At 34.4% G+C, this 14,585-nt stretch overlaps 1 protein-coding gene across 2 annotated transcripts in view; it reads left to right on the top strand.

Moving 5' to 3' along the window:
• The first annotated feature begins 717 nt into the window (after positions 1-717).
• The window catches only part of LOC126751346 (segmentation protein cap'n'collar), a 153,740-nt gene continuing 139,872 nt past the window's right edge, over positions 718-14,585 (top strand). For both annotated transcript variants that reach the window (XM_050461544.1, XM_050461543.1), the window contains exon 1: positions 718-1,601. The gene's annotated coding sequence lies outside the window, so the exon portion shown is untranslated. The remainder of the gene's footprint in view (positions 1,602-14,585) is intronic.

The following is a 14,585-nucleotide window of genomic DNA, read 5'->3' as shown; positions in this document are numbered from 1 at the left end:
CACTAAGTGTGTGTATATAAGTATGTACCTGTAGTCATTTCAGCAGACCCTCACACCCTTCGCTATTCAGTGAAATCAACTCGGCCATAATTGAACTAATATAATTTATACTGCTAATACTGCTATATTTATTGACATATTTGTCTCTCTGCGAGCGAGTAAACAAATAAAAGCAATAACAATTTAATATACAAAGTATATGAAGAAGTCACTCAAAAGTAAATATTTACATACATATACAAATGTAGACAAACATACTATGTAAATGTACTTTATTTGCACTGAATAGTGAGTTGAAATAAATAATTTCTCTCTCTCTATTTCTCTCTAGCTAGCTAAATGCTTAAAACTGAGCGAGTAGTGATATTTTTATCAATAATGACGTTATATTGTCAAGCAATGGGAGAAGCAACCGGCGGGGTAGCAGGGCGCTTAGAAAACCTGAAAGCTAGATCTATAAAGATAGTGTGCAATGGCGCACTCTTAGCGTAATAGTATGTAAAAAATTAGCTACACAAATAAAAATTTATAGTTTTCGACAGAGATGAAGTTTTCGCCGCTCTCTCAAAAGCTTTCTCAGTGCCTGCCTATATTTCTTGAATGGCAATTGTGAGTAAATTAATGATTAGACAGAGCGAATTTCGTGGAAAAATAATAACGCTAGAGTGTGACTCGATATGCGCGGCGCTGGCAAAGGCGCTAACAGAACCAAAAACATATAGCAACGAGTTGTATGTGATTCTTTCTAATTTCTGGCGCTCCAGTGTGAATTTCATTTACGTTTCGTTTTATTCTAACTCGTGTGTGTTTACTCACAACATTGGCGGTTTTTTCTGTGACGTTTAACGGAAAGCACTTGTGTATCGTAAATATAACCAAATACCTTGAAAAGAACGCAAATCTATTAGATAAATCCAACGTGCCGAAAGTGCTAGCGTATCCACAAACATACTGACGTGTGTGTTATCGCAGAGCTCACAATTGATTAGTGTCCGTTAATAGTTATTCCGGCTACTGGCATTCAATTGTGGTGACATCGACAGCGCTCAATAAGTGAAAACGCTTACTAAATTTCAAACAAAAACACGATTTGAAAAAAAAAATTGCTGTTAACTAGTGCAAAGTGCGCAGGAAATAAAGATTTCAGTGCTAAAACTAAAATTTAATATTTACTAAGCGTACATTTGAAGATTTACGCAAGTTTTGAAAATAAAAAGCAATATTGCTAATATTTTTATGGCGTTGTATGAAAAACAAGTTAATTGTGCCTAAAGTACTAAAGTGTTTTATTGCCGACATTAGCAAATAAAAAACGAAAAACGTAAAATATAAAGAAACTTACGATTTCAACTAAAAAAGTGACTCAAATAAGTGAGAAAATAGCGAAATTTCAAGAAATTTGAAAAATATTTATAAACGAGTTTCAAAAGCATTCAAAAATAAAAGCGCTCAAACAGTGATTATCATCAAGTCTTACATTAATCAGTTATTCAAAAATCCCAACCACTAATATACAACTATAAACCGGTTGTTTCATTAACCGCTAGTGTGTTTGTGCAACAGGTATTTGTACCTTAGTGGCGACAACGTTTTGTTTGAAGGTGAAGTGCAAAAGCTATAGTTAGTTAATCTAGAGCGCTCTTTGAAGTTTACATATGTATAAATAAATAATTATAATATTATCTGCATACCGAGCTATCTATTTATGTACACGTGTACATACATATGTATATTTATATGCAAAGAGATAATATTTGGTGAACAGCAAGCATACTGGCCGTTAACCAGGCGCACAGCAAATTGTGTCTTGTGCGCTTTTATAGGAAAGTGTGCGATAATAGCAAAGTGTATTCTAATTTAGTATAAATAGTATATAAAATAACATACGTATGTACATATATAATAATCAACAAACATACATACATACATATATATGTGTATAAGTGCGTGGGAATGTGTGTTGTTGCTCTCCAAACTGTTGGACGAACGTTTTGATAACGTAGAGCATAATGATGGTGAGCCTAGGAGAAATTAAAAATGATTGCCTGTTAAGAATAAAAAATAAAAGTTATGAAAAAGTAAAAAAAACTAGCTTCACGTAATTAAAACTGAAACAGTGAAGTATATTATACTATGTATGTTCAGCTATATGTATGTATGTACATATATCATTTAAGGAATAAATATTTAATGCGAAAACAAAAGCGGTCGGGGACTGAAAACGAATTTCGGTATAAATGTGGTATGTGCTTATAGGGGAGATTCTCGAGAGGAGGAATATGTAAAAATAATGTTGCAAACACCTATATTCATTAAAAAATTCAAATATAAAAATTTCAAATACAAAATTTGTATAAATTTCACAATGTATTTCACAATGTTTAACTCAACTTTCTCACATTTTTCACTTCGTATATTCAAAGATAGGTACACTTTAAACATTGAAATATGCTCACATTTCACTCTCATTTTGTATTTTTATACTCTTGCAACCTGTTGTTCACCTAACGGTTGTACGTATCACCTAAAACTAATCGAAATAAATATAGCGTTATATACAATATATGTATGTATGTATATAAATAATCAGGATGACGAGAAAAGTTGAAATCCGGGTGACTGTCTGTCTGTCCGTCCGTCCGCGCAAACTGTAACTTGAGTAAAAATTGAGATATCTCGCTGAAACTTGGTAGATGCGTTCCTTACTAAAAAAAAATTCGAGTTCGTAGATAGGCGCAATCGCACCACTGCCACGCCCACAAAAGGCCTTAATCGAAAACTTATAAAGTGTCTTAACTAATGATTTAATTAAGATATAAAATTGTAATTTGGCACAGGGAATCGCAGTAGCAAGGGACACTGTGATTAAAAAAATATTTAAACAGAGGACGTGGCCCCGCCCTCTAATATGTTTAATGTACATATCTCCTAAACTACTAAAGCTACAACAACCAAATTTGTTAAGCTCGAATAGTATTATAAGAACTCCTACTGACAGTGTGAAAATGGATGAAGTCGAAAGATAACCCCACACACTCTCTATATAACGGTACTGTTCAAAACTACTAAAAGCGCAATAAATCAATCATTAATTACGCCAGAGACATTAAATTTGACCTTCGAGATGGTATAAGAGGGCTTTATGAGAGCCGGTGTGAAAATTTGACGATGGTCGTGGCACCGCCTACTTTTTGATAAAATTCCATATCTTGTGACCCGATAGACCGCTTTCGACAAAATTTAGTACTTGACATTTTTTTCATATTCCTAGATCGCAGTGTGAATATGGGCGAAATCAGACCACAACCACGCCTACTTCCCATATAACACAACATAAAATTCCATTTGATTCTTTCACTTTCCAGTACACACATCAAAAAGTAATTAATATAACGGGATACAATTTTGTAGTAATAATTCCCTTACAGTTTGCCACCTTATGATCCAAATATGTGGAGCTCAGTATCTATAGTTGACTTTTGAAATTCTGTTGTTCGTGATAATGTCGACACACCGAAACACTTTTCCAATAGTGTTTATAAAATTCAAATTTCGAGAATAAGTCTCAACGAAACTTCGTTGTAATTGTAAACAAAGCCTTTCCCACCTTTCATTTATGCGTCACGAATCAATTTATTTCTTCTGTAAAACGCACACCGTAAAAGTAACGTAGAGAAATTATCATATCTGTTATAAGTGGTTAAAAAACAAAACAAAAAACAAAATAGAAAACAAAAAACGTTAACTTAACTTATATACCCTTCACAAATAAAAAAGTTTCCCTACAAAAACTTGACTTTTATCAGACATTTTGTATGGCAGCAGTATGCTATAGTAGTACGATCTGTACAATTTGTTCCGAGATTATAGATAATATAAGAAAATAATCCATGCAATATTCTATAAGAAACTCCTTTCAATATTATATTAATAAATAATTATTTGGAGATTAATTTTGAAATATTTTTTTTTTGTTTTTAGCTATGACATCTTTCAGTCACAAATTTACTAAAATAGGTTTTGTTGCTCTATTTTCTTTTTTCTTTTAATTTCAAACTAACGATAAGACTCTCTTAATCAACGGAAAGTCAAATGCTTTAGAGATATTTTTCATAATCCTTAATTATACGGAGTTACAATTCTATTATAAAAGCTACAACAACAACAGCTATGGTATGAGTATGCGCCAGAACTAACTATAGCGGTTAACTGTGTGGAAGAAAGGTTCGAATAAAGTACTTGCCTTAACTATAAATAAATAATTATCAACTTAGAACTCGTTTTTGTTGGCCCTCTGTTGAGTGTTTCTAACAGATAAACCGGCACATAAATCAATAGTGACTAATCCAGATTTGCTGTTGCTATTTGCAATGAATTGCTTTCACACTGATGCAACAATACTGATTTCGAAGTAATCGTTCTGATTTCAATTATCCGATACCCAAATTGAAATGTTCTTATATAATATAACAGCTGTATGAATATAATCGTGTTATATTTATGCATATTCTCGCTTCCAAAGTACATTTAAAATGCTGTAAAAGGTGCGCTGTGTTTCCTTAAGTAGTTCTAATCCCATTTAAATGCAAATACATTCCAGTGTACATATACATACACATATTTTCTCAACTACATGCAGAGTACTTGATGAGATCTTGCAATTTTCACTCAACTCGAGTTGGCAACCAACGTGAGTCTCGAGTTACTCAACTGATCACTCGTTATGGTTTATTAATTAATATTTTAAATAGGTTATTTAATTTAAATTTTTTCTAAATGCCTTTCAATTTGAATCTCATAATTTATATATTTTTTTATGTTTTATATTTTTTTTATATTTTCAAATTGTGCAACTGCAGCAATGAATAAATTTCCTACACGGTATATTCGCGGTTAGTCATCAATATTCGCTTTAATATTTTGTATGCATTTTGTTTTTGTTATACTCTCGCAACAAAGTTGCCAAAGAGAGTATTATAGTTTTGTTCACATAACGGTTGTTTGTAAGTCCTAAAACTAAAAGAGTCAGATATAGGGTTATGTATACCAAAGTGATCAGGGTGACGAGTAGAGTTGAAATCCGGATGTCTGTCTGTCCGTCCGTCCGTCTGTCCGTCCGTTCGTGCAAGCTGTAACTTGAGTAAAAATTGAGATATCATGATTACACGTATTTCTTCATTTAAGTTCGAAGATGGGTCTGCCAGCCCACAAAATGGCGGAAATCGAAAATAACATAAACATATACAGTGAAATGGTATGCATTGTATTTACATATTGATTTATACTTTTACATATCTCGGAAACTACTAAGTTAACAAATAAATCGCCATTTCCATATTGGAAGAAATCGGATGTAAAACATTGAAAATCGCTAACAAAACACGTCAGAAACACTAAATTGCAGAAGGAAGCTGCACCCATGCTTTTTTTTAAAATTGAAGCCGCGTCGCAATCACTTTGAATTTTTGTAGAACACTTATGCAATATAACGTATTTTGGCATCTGATGCCTTCTCTGTATAATATATACATTAGGAACCCGTTTAGCGGAGTTAAAACTTTACACAAATATATTTTGAATAATTTCTCTGATATCGAACATGAAGAACTCAGTGCCATAACATTAATTTTTCACCGAAAATATCGGTAAATCACTCAGACATTTTCATGGCATCATTTTTATACTCTTGCAAAAAAGTTGCTAATAACAGTATCTCGATTATCACTTTATCATGCGAGAGTATAAAATGTTCGGTGACACCCGAACTTAGCTCTTCCTTACTTGTTTTGCTTATCTCTTTGGCAGTCTAGCATGAGAATAACATAAACATATATGTATGTGTATACATATTGATTTATACTTTTCTAAAAGTTAACAAATAAATCGCCATTTTTGCATGAAAACATTTCGCTCTCTATCATTATCGCTAGCCGGCAATCACTTTGAATTTTTGTAGACACTTACACACAATTGAACGTTTAGTTAGATATTTTCAATAATTTCTCTGTGAAAAACATTTTTTTCTATTTGAATAAAATATCATTTGTATAAATATATACAAACATATACCTATATTTTATCTACTAACTAACAAAAATAAATATAATGTTAGGAAAGGCTAAGTATATAATTATATTTATACTCTGGCAACTTACAAGAATCAAAGCCAGGGAAATACTTTATGTTGTAAATCGTCTGCCTGAGGATCGAAATTCAAGCAATTTTATACATATACATATAATATACTACATACAAGGTGCGTTCCAAAGTAAACAGGACTTAAAAAAAAACAGAACAAATGGTTTTTTCGGCAAGTCAATTTATTTTATTCAAAATAGTCTCCTTTTGTTCAAATACAGCTTTTTGCACGGTCCAAAAGCTTGTCGAACGAGTGTTTTAGCTCGTTGGCCGGTATGGCCGCCAGTATGCCGGTGCAAGCCTTTTGAATGGCCTCTACGTCTGCATAACGCTTTCCTTTCATGGGCAAATGCATTTTTCCAAAAAGGAAGAAGTCGCACGGTGCCATATCAGGTGAATACGGGGAATGTTTAATGGCTAAAAGTTACAGCTTGCACCGAGGGACGGACAGACAAACAGTCAACCGGATTTCAACTTTTCTCATCACGCTGATCATTTATATATACAAAACCTATATCTATCTCCTTTAGTTTTAGGTAATACGTACAACCATTAGGTGAACAAAACTATAATACTCTGCAGCTAGTGGTTGCAACAGTGTAATAACATTGTGATAAAAAAGTACCCGGGAATTGTAAATAAAACGCAAAATATTTAATTATTCATCTCAATATTTATTTTGCCGTCTTCAAAGTAATCCCCACCAGAGGTAATACACTTATGCCAACGATTTTTCCAGTCCTCCAAACACTTTTCGTAAACATTTCTTGGGACGACATTCAGCTCCTTCAACGAATATTGTTTCATCTCTACGATCGACTGAAAACGGGTTCCAAGGAGAGGCAATTTCAGTTTGGGGAACAAAAAAAAATCATTCGGAGCCAAATCTGCTGAATACGGTTTCAATCGTACTCTTTTTGAAAAACAATCAGCTTTCTCGGGACGAGTCAAACAAGAACGCATTTATGTAATACCCAAAATACCCACTAAAATCGTTCGAACGGACTCGCGAGAGATGACGATTTTCAAGCAGCATATCCTTCACTTTTTTTAATATTTCTATCAGTTGAAGAAGTCGAACGTCGGCCAGAATGAAGCATTCATTTTACCCGGTTAATTTAATTACAATTTATGGGTGCTTTTTTGTCACAAGGTATATTTTAATTTCAACTATAATTTCAAAAAAAAAAAAAAAACAAAAGAAAACGTTAACTCCGAAAAAAACGAAAACTTATAACCGAAGTTATAATGTCGATTGTATGGCTGTTATATGCTAGGCAATAATCCATGAGAAATTTCATGAAGATACATATCTCGACAGATGAAAAAGTTTTTCGAACAAACACTATATTCCGATCGTTCTGTTTGTACGCCAGCTATGTGCTATAGTGGTTCGATAAATGAGCAGCTTTTGAGGGAGAAAAGATCGACTAGTTCATGTACATATACACAGAGAGACAGACAGAGGGATATGGCTAAGTAGAATCAGCTTATCATGCCGATCATTTACAGGTACAATAGCCGACGTTTCCTTCCGGGTGTAACAAACTTCCAAGCAATCTGAAGTTACTCTATTCACGATATAAAAATATGCAGTTCCAACTGAAAAGTATCAAGCGGGTATTCTGAACTTATCTTTCAACGCCTAACTTGTTTATTTATAAATGCGAAAAATATTATTTGTATGGTTTGTGTTTTGATCTCGCAATGTCACTTTATTTATTTTTGCACTGCTTCTCTATTGACGTTTCTTATTTGCGCTCTCTAGCTTTAAAGTATTAAAATATATATATGATAATTGTCAATAATTATCTGCTTTCCAGCATAAATGCGTACGTACATATGTATTTATATATTATTCTGCTAGCAAGAATATGCAAATCACCTAAATAACATACATACATATGTACATATAAATCTCTCAAAGCTTCAATATATGAATATAACTAAATCCCGGCTTTCCCTGCATTCTCTGTTATCATGTGCAACTTGAACACCATCAATACTGCTAAAAGTTATCGGTAGTCGAAAAAGTCTTTCCGTATTCCTAAACAAACTTCAACTTATTTTATTTTATACTTATAATAATAAATAAATAAACAAATATGTACCATTTTGGTCGACTACTTTTTGCCATTTTTCCGCTAGAGACATTATTCCATCAGTGTAAAACTTTCAAACTGGCGCGCTGTTGTTAACTCGGCTATAATCGCGTAAGCGGTGTCTACGCCAATTAAGAAGAAGAAGAAAACTTTCATAAGTGTAAATCGAGATTTCCAAATTTCCAGAACGGAAGCGCGCGAACCATTGTTGTGCTACACGAACTGATACAGCATCGTCTCCGTAAACTTCACAAATTTCATTAGTGGCTTGCGTGGCATTCTTTCCTTTTTTATACAAAAATTTCAAAATATAGCGAATTTCTTCATTATTTTCACTCATTTTTGAATAGCTGTAAGTTTTTCTCAACTTCCCCGAATTTAATTTTTTTTTTTTTGGTTAAATGAAGCTTAGATCTCAGATTTCCAAAACAATGGTATGTGTAGTATATGTTATGACACAATATGATTGGTAGCACTGGAGATATACGACTGACCTATACTTTTCTCTCTCTCGTAGAGGTACTTTTTTCAATATCCTTTTTTAGACAGATCAGGCGTGAGTCTTGTAAAGCGGTCATGATATTTTTGTTCAGTATTGTTTGGCATTTCATCATGGAAAGACTTACTTCAGAACCACGTTTACAAATCGTTGAACTTTATTACGAAAATTCACGTTCTGTAAAGAATGTATTTGGCGCGCTTCGCTCCACTTATGGTCAACATAATCGGCGTACTGAGCATATGTACTTTTCGCATAATTATTGGATAATGAATGGAGTGGCAGTGAAGAAAATATGACAACCGTAGCTGAAAGCGTACACGAAGAGCGTGGAGAGTCGATCGTCATTCGCAGCAACTCGGACTGACGTAAGGAACGACTTGGCGCATTTTACGTCGAGATATTAAATTGAGAGCGTACAAAATACACCTTACATCGCTGCACTTTATCAGCTCTTGAAAAGTTCCAAGAAGATTCGACGTTTTCGAGCCAAATTTTATTCAGCGATGAGACTCATTTCTGGCTCAATGGGTATGTAAACAAGCAAAAATGCCGCATTTGGGGCGAATAGCAACCTGAAGCGACACAAGAGCTGTAATTTTATCCAGAAAAAACAAAGGTTTGGTGGTGTTTGTGGGACGGTGGAATCATCGGTCCATATTTGAGGATGTTTTAGTATAATTTTCGCTGACGCGAATTAAAATATCGTAATAAAGCCTTTGACCTTCAAAATAAGTATGATATATTCATTGTAAGCTATTTACGATTTCATCGAACAATGAAGTTGAACGCTTTCGCTACAATTTTTAATACTGCTAAGATCTTAAGATATTTTGCCGACTTTGATGCTTCCAATTTGCAAGAGTATGAAATGTTCGTTAACAACCGGACTTTGTCTTTCCTTATACGTATGGTATGTATGTATATTTGCGTACGTAAATATGTTCACAGATACTTATACGAATAAACACCTGAGATTGAGTGATTTCCCTAGAAAAATGTAATGTTGAGCTATAATTTTTCATATTTAAAATACTAAATATAACTATTACAATATTCATAGGTATGAATAGTTTTATACCCTGAACAGGGTAAAATCCATGAAACGCTTCAATACGACCAAATAAACCTCCTTATTGACCGTCTGTCCTTCCGGAATAAATTCATGATGCATCAAACCACAAATATTATATAGCATAAATCCATGCCCTATCGGCAGTTATACTGCTCTCCATGAATGGGATCGGAATTCGCACGATAAAAATCAGCTTTATCGGGAATAGTTGAGCCGGAACGCATTTCATATCCTTAACTTTTTTAATATTTTCATCAGGTGAAGAGGTCCAAGGTCGTCCAGAACGAGGCATGTCTTCAACGATCTCTCAACCGTCTTTGAATCAACCCGCTCTAATGTACTATACATGCATTACACACTTCATTTGTTTAGCACATTAATTGCAATCCCTTGCAATTAATAAAAATGTAATAAAAATGTGTCGGAAGCAAAAATCAAATCAGTGTGAAAGAAACTCACGTGTATCTTTCAGTACAAGCAGCTTGATGACAAATCAATTCATGTGCAAATTAGTCGCAAATATTTACAATAATATACATACGATAAATGCTTTATAAATAAATATGTATTAATATATCCACAAGCACATACATAACTTGTTATAAAACTGGATTGACAAGTGTTTCAGATAGGTAGCCGTTCAGCCCTCCATGTGTTTTGTCTTTTGAATTTATTTAAATTCGTTTTATTTCAACTTTTATTTTTATATAAATATTAATTTTTGTCAATATGAAAATTTTAAAGTTTCAAAGTTTTGGATTCCTAACAATATATAACATATGTATGTATATAGTACATACATATAAATATTTATAAATGTGTACACATGTGCCATACCAGACGTCTTCATTATTCAAGAGCGCTTTTGAACATTGCTTGACACTGAACCTGAATCTTCTGCATAAACGACGTCGAGTAGAAGTTCCAAAAGAGATGCTTGAATGAATAAAATTTTAGTTTGGTTTATTTTTCGATGAAATTTTTTGATGATGTTTTTGTCGTTCAAATTTTGATGACTCGTTCGAGCATTTCGACTGGTAATTTGCGAAAGGCACGCGTGGTGTTTTGCTGCAAGGGCTGAATCAAAGCGGGATTTAGACTTTACATAACCCCCCACTCTGCTCTCTCAACAAATTCATTGATTGATGCGATTTGTGTGAAGTGGCGCCGTCCTGTTGAATCCAAAGACGCCGTTTGACGGTTACGTTCTCACCGGCATCATTTATGAAGAAATATGGGCTGTGTGAGCCAGTAGAAGCTCACAAACCACATTAACCGTTAATTTTTCTGGATGAAATGGCAGATCTCGAATCTCTTCAGGATGCTCCTCGTCCCAAATGAAACCATGGAATGGCTTCATCCATCCACTTCATGGAAGTTTTTATGGGCTTTACATTAACTTGTTCAAGAATCTAAGTCAAACGAGCGATGAATGGGTCCAAAAAGAGATAGCCACCCATCCCGATTTAAAAAAAACAAGTAAGGAATGGCTAAGTTCGGGTGTCACCGAACATTTTATACTCTCGCATGATAAAGTGATAATAATTTTATTTTATGTGGCGCCAAGGTCATTTTGACGAGTATTGAACGTTTTCATTTCCTAATGTATATATTATGAAGAAATCAGATGGAATTCAAAATAGCGTTGAAGAACGCGTGGTTGTGAACCGATTTCACAAACCATCATTAAACCGTTAATATTTATACCGAATTTCATCGAAATCGGTCTAGTAGTTCCTGTGATATGGTTTTTGGTCCATAAGTGGGCGGCGCCACGCCCATTTTCAATTTAAAAAAAAATCCTGGGTGCAGCTTCCTTCTGCCACTTCTTCCGTAAAATTTAGTGTTTCTGACGTTTTTTGTTAGTCGGTTAACACACTTTTAGTGATTTTCAACATAACCTTTGAATGGGAGGTGGGCGTGGTTACTATCCGGTTTCTTCCATTTTTGAACTGTATATGGAAATGCCTGAAGGAAACGACTCTATAGAGTTTGGTTGACATAGCTAAAGTAGTTTCCGAGATATGTACAAAACTTAGTAGGGGGCGGGGCCACGCCCACTTTTCCAAAAATATTACGTCCAAATATGCCCCTCCCTAATACGATCCTTTGTGCCAAATTTCACTTTAATATCTTTATTTATGGCTTAGTTATGACACTTTATAGGTTTTCGGTTTCCGCCATTTTGTGGGCGTGGCAGAGGGCCGATTTTGCCCATCTTCGAACCTAACCTTCTTATGGAGCCATGGAATACGTGTACCTTGTTCACCATGATATCTCTATTTTTACTCAAGTTACAGCTTGACGGACAGACGGACGGACGGACAGACGGACGGACGGACGGACGGACAGACAGACAGACATCCGGATTTCAACTCTACTCGTCACCCTGATCTATCTGACTCTTTTAGTTTTAGGACTTACAAACAACCGTTATGTCAACAAAACTATAATACTCTCCTTAGCAACTTTGTTGCGAGAGTATAAAAATCAGCGTTGAAGCCCACTCTTGGTATAGTCGTACCCAAAAACAACATTGTCGCATTTGGTGTCATGATAACCCACAATCCATTGTTGGCATGCCGTTATATCCTCAAAAAGTGGACTCCACGATCGTGCGTTTTAACACCACTTGACAATTTTTTGTGGGGTTATGTCAAGTCGCTTAACTGCGCAATAGAGTCCTAGCCGATTGACGGCTTGAAAGAGAATATTCAGCGCGTTATTGCCGACATATTCGCTGCAAAAACTGGTTGAAAGATGGGTCTTTCCGCTGGAATTTTTTCGAGTCAGCCACGACAGTCACTTTCCGAAATCATTCTTAAACCATAATGGTCAACCCTTATCTTTATAATAAAGCTAAATTCTTGACCACAACATTAAATTACAAGCGCTTTATTTCCTCTTGAAAAACACACTTTATTCCAATAATTACTCAAGCCAAATCTGATCTTGACCAAGCGACTAGATTTGTTTTCGGCGGCAATAAAGTAATTTGTATTTTCAATCTTTGAGGTTGATTTCATCTTTGTATTTATTCTTATCATCAGATATGAGATTAATAATTAAAGTAAATAAATCACAAAATAACAGTAGTTTTTTAGCTGTTCAACTCAATTTTTGTTTAACCATTTCATTTTTATGTTTCCCAGATCGTGAGACCGCCGAAATGTCTTATACAAATATACGAAGTAAATTGAATTGTCACGATAAGATAACGTGCTTTCTAATGTTTGGGTTTGCTAGGAAGACATACTAATTCATGAAACTCTTCAATCAAGAATAGATGTGTATGTACTGTGGGCAAAAAATAGTAATGCCTTTTAATTTAAATTTCGCGATTAACAACCAAAGATCTTACTCGCATCCTTGGAATATCGGAAGGATCAGTGAAAATCATTTTTAAAGATTATTTGGCTCTAAGAAAAGTGAAAGCCATTGGTTCCAAATCAATCAATCTTTTTCGGAAAACAACGTCGCGATAACGTCTGCGAAACAATGCTTTCCGACTACCAGGATTATCATGAAACGTATTATACTGGCAATGAGTCTTGTATCTATGCCTGCGACCTGAAAAAAGTGAAGGATATGGTGCTTGAAAATCGTCAGGCAAGTTTCGCGAGTCCGTTTGAATATTTTGGGTATGAAACGCGTGCTTGCACGATTCGTCCCGATAAAGCTGATTTTTTTTTCAAAAAGAGTACTTTGGGCAAGCTTGATCGTGCGAATACCGATCCCACATTCATGGAGAGCATTATAACTGCCGATGAGCCATAGGTTTATGAGTTTGACGTGCAAACAAGTCAACAATCATCAATTTTAATCTGAATTTTTACAATAACAATTAATTTGATTTTGGTACTTTTAACATTAAGAGCATTCAGAACAGTTTTCCATATTTAACATTCCAGCTAATTTTAAGTATGGTTCTCACTGTAAAATCTAATAGCACCTAAATCTTGAGAGCATAAAAATACTAAGTCGAGATATGTTGTTTTGTCAAATCTCCAACGATTAGAGAGATGGATCTTTAAATGACGCTAGATACACGCGGCAGCGATTAAATACCTTAAAATACCGCATGACGAGTATTCGTGTTCATAATATAAAATTTAGTAATAAAAATCCACATACATACTTATGTATGTATGTATGGGTATAATTAACCAACGATATAGTGTTTATTATAAACAGACAGCAGCTAAACATTTTTATGGTTTTTTTCTGTTTGGAACGTAATACTACTATGAGCAAAAAATAGTAAGACTTTGTTCATAATGTTAATTTTTTTACTTTACTCTATCGAAATCGTCCCCTTCAAAGTAATCCCCCTTGGCCTCAATACATTCGTGACACCTAAAAAATAATACATCTCAGAATGGGTTTTCACGCGAAAGTCTTACTATTTGTTAACCATAGTAGTATGAATTACTCAGATGACTTGCTGAAAAGCCTCTAATGCCACCTAATGGTGCATTAAATTTGTATATTCTTATTACAATTTGCAACTCAACTCAGTTGAATTGAGTCAAAGCAATTCAACATCAGAACAACCAAACTCGTTTGGCATTACAAACTACAATTTTCAAGTTGAAATTTCATTGATGTTGCCAATCTAAAAAGTTAAAATTTGACAACTAATTAAACGGCTGAGAATTTTTAACGGAAAAAATAAAACAATTCAACGAAAAGGTGAATAAGCATTAAAATGGTCAATCGTTTTTCTTTTACGCTGTTTGGAGCCAATTGGAGATTCCAAGTGTGGTCACGT

This window comes from Bactrocera neohumeralis, chromosome 2 (genome assembly GCF_024586455.1).
Source record: "Bactrocera neohumeralis isolate Rockhampton chromosome 2, APGP_CSIRO_Bneo_wtdbg2-racon-allhic-juicebox.fasta_v2, whole genome shotgun sequence".
In the NCBI taxonomy this organism is placed as follows: domain Eukaryota; kingdom Metazoa; phylum Arthropoda; class Insecta; order Diptera; family Tephritidae; genus Bactrocera; species Bactrocera neohumeralis.
This window is presented reverse-complemented; position numbering and strand designations above follow the sequence as displayed.